The following is a 7,715-nucleotide window of genomic DNA, read 5'->3' as shown; positions in this document are numbered from 1 at the left end:
ACCTGTATGATGTGACATTGAAAAATTGGTTACTAACCCTTAAAAATCTGGGAATTTCATAGAAAAATACAGATTTTTTAGTTCTTTTGCACCTTCCTGCATAGCAGTAGTCTATGGCACTAGGCTATGATAATACAGGCTTTTCTCAGCAAGGAATGGGCTTGCTGGCTTAACGACATTACAATCACTCCATTTTCTTTCATATTTCCTTGCTTCACTCATTTTCATTGCTTGTCTTAGACCTGTAAATATTCAAGGTTTTGTAATGCCTTGAGTAATACAAACCAAATTTCTTAGAATTTAAAAAATTAAACATTTATCTTAAATATTTTAGTTATTGTTTTCTCATAGTATACTTGCTGGATGGTGGTCAAGTTTTCTCATTCACATTTTATCTTTTCCTGTCACTTTAGACTTTCTTAGCATGCAAAAAAGTTCAACTTTTTTATATATTTAATTTTGTTGTTTTTTTTTCAAAGAACTGAATTCAGTTTGAACCTTAAAAGAAGAAATTAGAAAATGTTTTAGAAAAAAATTTAATTTTTTCAGTATAAACATTATAAAAAGCATGTTGACATTTGTGGGATAAAAGAGACCAACAGGTTTATTTAACATTTTAAGTTTTTTCTGACTTTATTTTTCAGTTTACTACATAGTTATAATTTTGTTTCTGTTTTAGCAAAAAGAATCATTTTACTTCCAAGAAAAACATTTTTTTGCTAAAAGTCATGTTACAATATTTAGAAGATTCTTGTTTCATGTAAAATCTGCTCATTATAGAAAGACATTTAATATTTTACAATTAAGTAGCTAATCAGTTTTGTTTTCTCTTCTCTTGGATTATATGTGATTTATTTCAAATATATATTATGCTTTACATAGAGAATAATCTGGGGACAACTTTGAAGCGCTAGAGTAGTTCATCAAATTGGAACCATTATATGGAAGAAAATACAAGCTCCTTTGTAGAAGATGCTATTTTGTATATTGCCTCACTAACTTTGTTACCGATTCAGTGATACCTGTCAGTTGTTTTCTCAGCTTTGTTTGTAAATTAGATAAAGGTGAATGCCTGAAGTACTAAGATCGTCAACAACTAATGACTCTTGATAGTAAGAGGTAGGAAAGTAGAAACACAGTGAATAATTAGACTTGAAATAATTCATAAATGTAATTTTGGACACAAAGTTATGTTTATTCTGTAAGCAAATAATTCAGAGAGACAGCAAGTGAGAGAGAAGAATTGACTTGTTTTAATTTCTGATAACAGTTAAATGGTAGGCCAAGTTTGGTGGTTCATGCCTGTAATCCCAGCACTTCGGGAGGCCAAGGTGGGCAGATCACTTGAGGCTAGGAGTTTCAGACCAGCGTGGCTAACATGGTGAAATCCTGTGACTAACAAAATACAAAAAATTAGCTGGGCATGATGGCACGTGCCTGTAGTCCCAGCTTCTTGGGAGGCTGAGGTGGGAAGATTGCTTGAATCCAGGATGAGGAGATTGCAGTGAGCCGAGATTGTACCACTGCACGCTGGCCTGGCCAACAGAGCAAGACTGTATCAAAAAAAAAGGAAATGGTGAAATGAACCAAGATTTGCAAAAAGAGAGGGATGAAGGACATCTATAAGTAGCTCTTAAATCCCAGAGAATTCATGGTCTCTGCAGTTAATATTTTGCCATACTTTTACTGTCCTTTGTTACCACAACATTTCCTAGGTTTAGATTTAGATTGCTGGTATTGTCTAAACTAAAATAATTGTTATCTCAGTTATCATGCATATTGCAATGACATAGAAAAATATAGGAAATTATTATTTAATCTCATAACTACAATGAAGATAAAACCAATAGAAAGTCAACTCAAAACAGAAGGTCATATAGCACATTTACTCACAATTTCTCTTTTTTTTGAGGAAAGTGAGCTATGCCTACATTTCTTTTTTTTTTAATTAATTAATTTATTTATTATTATTATACTTTAGGTTTTAGGGTACATGTGCGCAATGTGCAGGTTAGTTACATATGTATACATGTGCCATGCTGGTGCACTGCACCCACTAACTCGTCATCTAGCATTAGGTATATCTCCCAATGCTATCCCTCCCCCTTCCCCCACCCCACAACAGTCCCCAGAGTGTGATGATCCCCTTCCTGTGTCCATGTGTTCTCATTGTTCAATTCCCACCTATGAGTGAGAATATGCGGTGTTTGGTTTTTTGTTCTTGCGATAGTTTACTGAGAATGATGATTTCCAATTTCATCCATGTACTTACAAAGGACATGAACTCATCATTTTTTATGGCTGCATAGTATTCCATGGTGTATAATATATGTGCCACATTTTCTTAATCCAGTCTATCATTGTTGGACATTTGGGTTGGTTCCAAGTCTTTGCTATTGTGAATAGTGCCGCAATAAACATACGTGTGCATGTGTCTTTATAGCAGCATGATTTATAGTCCTTTGGGTATATACCCAGTAATGGGATGGCTGGGCCAAATGGTATTTCTAGTTCTAGATCCCTGAGGAATCGCCACACTGACTTCCACAATGGTTGAACTAGTTTACAGTCCCACCAACAGTGTAAAATTGTTCCTATTTCTCCACATCCTCTCCAGCACCTATTGTTTCCTGACTTTTTAATGATTGCCATTCTAACTGGTGTGAGATGGTATCTCATTGTGGTTTTGATTTGCATTTCTCTGATGGCCAGTGATGGTGAGCATTTTTTCATGTGTTTTTTGGCTGCATAAATGTCTTCTTTTGAGAAGTGTCTGTTCATCTCCTTCGCCCACTTTTTGATGGGGTTATTTGTTTTTTTCTTGTAAATTTGTTTGAGTTCATTGTCGATTCTGGATATTAGCCCTTTGTCAGATGAGTAGGTTGCAAAAACTTTCTCCCATTTTGTAGGTTGCCTGTTCACTCTGATGGTAGTTTATTTTGCTGTGCAGAAGCTCTTTAGTTTAATTAGATCCCATTTGTCAATTTTGGCTTTTGTTGCCATTGCTTTTGGTGTTTTAGACATGAAGTCCTTGCCCATGCCTATGTCCTGAATGGTAATGCCTAGGTTTTCTTCTAGGGTTTTTATAGTTTTAGGTCTAACATGTAAGTCTTTAATCCATCTTGAATTGATTTTTGTATAAGGTGTAAGGAAGGGATCCAGTTTCAGCTTTCTACATATGGCTAGCCAGTTTTCCCAGCACCATTTATTAAATAGGGAATCCTTTCCACATTGCTTGTTTTTCTAAGGTTTGTCAAAGATCAGATTGTTGCAGATATGCGGCATTATTTCTGAGGGCTCTGTTCTGTTCCATTGATCTATATCTCTGTTTTGGTACCAGTACCATGTTGTTTTGGTTACTGTAGCCTTGTAGTATAGTTTGAAGTCAGGTAGTGTGATGCCTCCAGCTTTGTTCTTTTGGCTTAGGATTGACTTGGCGATGTGGGCTCTTTTTTGGTTCCATATGAACTTTGAAGTAGTTTTTTCCAATTCTGTGAAGAAAGTCATTGGTAGCTTCATGGGGATGGCATTGACTCTATAAATTACCTTGGGCAGTATGGCCATTTTCACGATATTGATTCTTCCTACCCATAAGCATGGAATGTACTTCCATTTGTTTGTATCCTCTTTTATTTCCTTGAGCAGTGGTTTGTAGTTTTCCTTGAAGAGGTCCTTCACATCCCTTGTAAGTTGGATTCCTAGGTATTTTATTCTCTTTGAAGCAATTGTGAATCGGAGTTCACTCATGATTTGGCTCTCTGTTTGTCTGTTGTTGGTGTATAAGAATGCTTGTGATTTTTGTACATTGATTTTGTATCCTGAGACTTTGCTGAAGTTGCTTATCAGCTTAAGGAGATTTTGGGCTGAGACAATGGGGTTTTCTAGATATACAATCATGTCATCTGCAAACAGGGACAATTTGACTTCCTCTTTTCCTAATTGAATACACTTTATTTCCTTCTCCTGCCTGATTGCCCTGGCCAGAACTTCCAACACTATGTTGAATAGGAGTGGTGAGAGAGGGCATCCCTGTCTTGTGCCAGTTTTCAAAGGGAATGCTTCCAGTTTTTGCCCATTCAGTATGATATTGGCTGTGGGTTTGTCATAGACAGCTCTTATTATTTTGAGATACATCCCATCAATACCTAATTTATTGAGCATTTTTAGCATGAACGGTTGTTGAATTTTGTCAAAGGCCTTTTCTGCATCTATTGAGATAATCGTGGTTTTTGTTTTGTGGTTCTCTTTATATTCTGGATTACATTTATTGATTTGCGAATATTGAACCAGGCTTGCATCCCTGGGATGAAGCCCACTTGATCATGGTGGATAAGCTTTTTGATGTGCTGCTGGATTCGGTTTGCCAGTATTTTATTGAGGATTTTTGCATCAATGTTCATCAAGGATATTGGTCTAAAATTCTCTTTTTTGGTTGTGTCTCTGCCTGGCTTTGGTATCAGGATGATGCTGGCCTCGTAAAATGAGTTAGGGAGGATTCCCTCTTTTTCTATTGATTGGAATAGTTTCAGAAGGAATGGTACCAACTCCTCCTTGTACCTCTGGTAGAATTCGGCTGTGAATCCATCTGGTCCTGGACTTTTTTTGGTTGGTAAGCTATTGATTATTGCCAAAATTTCAGCTCCTGTTATTGGTCTATTGAGAGATTCAACTTCTTCCTGGTTTAGTCTTGGCAGAGTGTATGTGTCAAGGAATTTATCCATTTCTTCTAGATTTTCTAGTTTATTTGCGTAGAGGTGTTTGTAGTATTCTCTGATGGTAGTTTGTATTTCTGTGGGATCGGTGGTGATATCCCCTTTATCATTTTTTATTGCATCTATTTGATTCTTCTCTCTTTTTTTCTTTATTAATCTTGCTAGCAGTCTATCAATTTTGTTGATCCTTTCAAAAAACCAGCTCCTGGATTCATTAACTTTTTGAAGGGTTTTTTGTGTCTCTATTTCCTTCAGTTCTGCTCTGATTTTAGTTATTTCTTGCCTTCTGCTAGCTTTTGAATGTGTTTGCTCTTGCTTTTCTAGTTCTTTTAATTGTGATGTTAGGGTGTCAATTTTGGATCTTTCCTGCTTTCTCTTGTGGGCATTTAGTGCTATAAATTTCCCTCTACACACTGCTTTGAATGCATCCCAGAGATTCTGGTATGTTTTGTCTTGGTTCTCATTGGTTTCAAAGAACATCTTTATTTCTGCCTTCATTTCATTATGTAACCAGTAGTCATTCAGGAGCAGGTTGTTCAGTTTCCATGTGGTTGAGCGGTTTTGAGTGAGATTCTTAATCCTGAGTTCTAGCTTGATTGCACTGTGATCTGAGAGATAGTTTGTTATAATTTCTGTTCTTTTACATTTGCTGAGGAGAGCTTTACTTCCAACTATGTGGTCAATTTTGGAATAGGTGTGGTGTGGTGCTGAAAAGAATGTATATTCTGTTGATTTGGGGTGGAGAGTTCTGTAGATGTCTATTAGGTCCGCTTGGTGCAGAGCTGAGTTCAATTCCTGGGTACGCTTGTTGACTTTCTGTCTCGTTGATCTGTCTAATGTTGACTGTGGGGTGTTAAAGTCTCCCATTATTAATGTGTGGGAGTCTAAGTCTCTTTGTAGGTCACTCAGGACTTGCTTTATGAATCTGGGTGCTCCTGTATTGGGTGCATATATATTTAGGATAGTTAGCTCTTCTTGTTGAATTGATCCCTTTACCATTACGTAATGGCCTTCTTTGTCTCTTTTGATCTTTGTTGGTTTAAAGTCTGTTTTATCAGAGACTAGGATTGAAACCCCTGCCTTTTTTTGTTTTCCATTTGCTTGGTAGATCTTCCTCCATCCTTTTATTTTGAGCCTATGTGTGTCTCTGCACGTGAGATGGGTTTCCTGAATACAGCACACTGATGGGTCTTGACTCTTGATCCAGTTTGCCAGTCTGTGTCTTTTCATTGGAGCATTTAGTCCATTTACATTTAAAGTTAATATTGTTATGTGTGAATTTGATCCTGTCATTATGATGTTAGCTGGTTTTTTTGCTCGTTAGTTGATGCAGTCTCTTCCTAGTCTCGATAGTCTTTACGTTTTGGCATGATTTTGCAGCGGCTAGTACCGGTCGTGCCTTTCCATGCTTAGCGCTTCCTTCAGGAGCTCTTTTAGGGCAGGCCTGGTGGTGACAAAATCTCTCAACATTTGCTTGTCTGTAAAGTATTTTATTTCTCCTTCACTTATGAAGCTTAGTTTGGCTGGATATGAAATTCTGGGTTGAAAATTCTTTTCTTTAAGAATGTTGAATATTGGCCCTCACTCTCTTCTGGCTTGTAGAGTTTCTGCTGAGAGATCCGCTGTTAGTCTGATGGGCTTCCCTTTGAGGGTAACCCAACCTTTCTCTCTGGCTGCCCTTAACATTTTTTCCTTCATTTCAACTTTGGTGAATCTGACAATTATGTGTCTTGGAGTTGCTCTTCTCGAGGAGTATCTTTGTGGTGTTCTCTGTATTTCCTGAATCTGAATGTTGGCCTGCCTTGCTAGAGTGGGGAAGTTCTCCTGGATAATATCCTGCAGAGTGTTTTCCAACTTGGTTCCATTCTCCCCGTCACTTTCAGGTACACCAATCAGATGTAGATTTGGTCTTTTCACATAGTCCCATATTTCTTGAGGCTTTGCTCATTTCTTTTTATTCTTTTTTCTCTAAACTTCCCTTCTCACTTCATTTCATTCATTTCATCTTCCATCGCTGATACCCTTTCTTCCATTTGATCGCATCAGTTCCTGAGGCTTCTGTATTCTTCACATAGTTCTCGAGGCTTGGTTTTCAGCTCCATCAACTCCTTTAAGCACTTCTCTGTATTGGTTATTCTAGTTATACATTCTTCTAAATTTTTTTCAAAGTTTTCAACTTCTTTGCCTTTGGTTTGAATATCCTCCCGTAGCTCGGAGTAATTTGATCATCTGAAGACTTCTTCTCTCAGCTCATCAAAGTCATTCTCCATCCAGCCTTGATCCGTTGCTGGTGAGGAACTGCATTCCTTTGGAGGAGGAGAGGTGGTCTGCTTTTTAGAGTTTTCAGTTTTTCTGCTCTGTTTTTTCCCCATCTTTGTGGTTTTATCTGCTTTTGGTCTTTGATGATGGTGATGTACAGATGGGTTTTTGGTGTGGATGTCCTTTCTGTTTGTTAGTTTTCCTTCTAACAGACAGGACCCACAGCTGCAGGTCTGCTGGAGTACCCAGCCAGCCATGTGAGGAGTCAGTCTGCCCCTGCTGGGGGGTGCCTCCCAGTTAGGCTGCTCAGGGGTCAGGGGTCAGGGACCCACTTGAGGAGGCAGTCTGCCTGTTCTCAGATCTCCAGCTGCGTGCTGGGAGAACCACTGCTCTCTTTGAAGCTGTCAGACAGGGACATTTAAGTCTGCAGAGGTTACTGCTGTCTTTTTGTTTGTCTGTGCCCTGCCCCCAGAGGTGGAACCTACAGAGGCAGGCAGGCCTCCTTGAGCTGTGGTGGGCTCCACCGAGTTCAAGCTTCCCAGCTGCTTTGTTTACCTAAGCAAGCCTGGGCAATGGCGGGCACCCCTCCCCCAGCCTCGCTGCCGCCTTGCAGTTTGATCTCAGACTGCTGTGCTAGCAATCAGCGAGACTCCGTGGGCGTAGGACCCTCTGAGCCAGGTGCGGGATACAATCTCCTGGTGCGCTGTTTTTTAAGCCCGTCAGAAAAGCGAAGTATTCGAGTGG

This window comes from Pongo pygmaeus, chromosome 14, assembly GCF_028885625.2.
Source record: "Pongo pygmaeus isolate AG05252 chromosome 14, NHGRI_mPonPyg2-v2.0_pri, whole genome shotgun sequence".
Lineage (NCBI taxonomy): Eukaryota > Metazoa > Chordata > Mammalia > Primates > Hominidae > Pongo > Pongo pygmaeus.
This window is presented reverse-complemented; position numbering follows the sequence as displayed.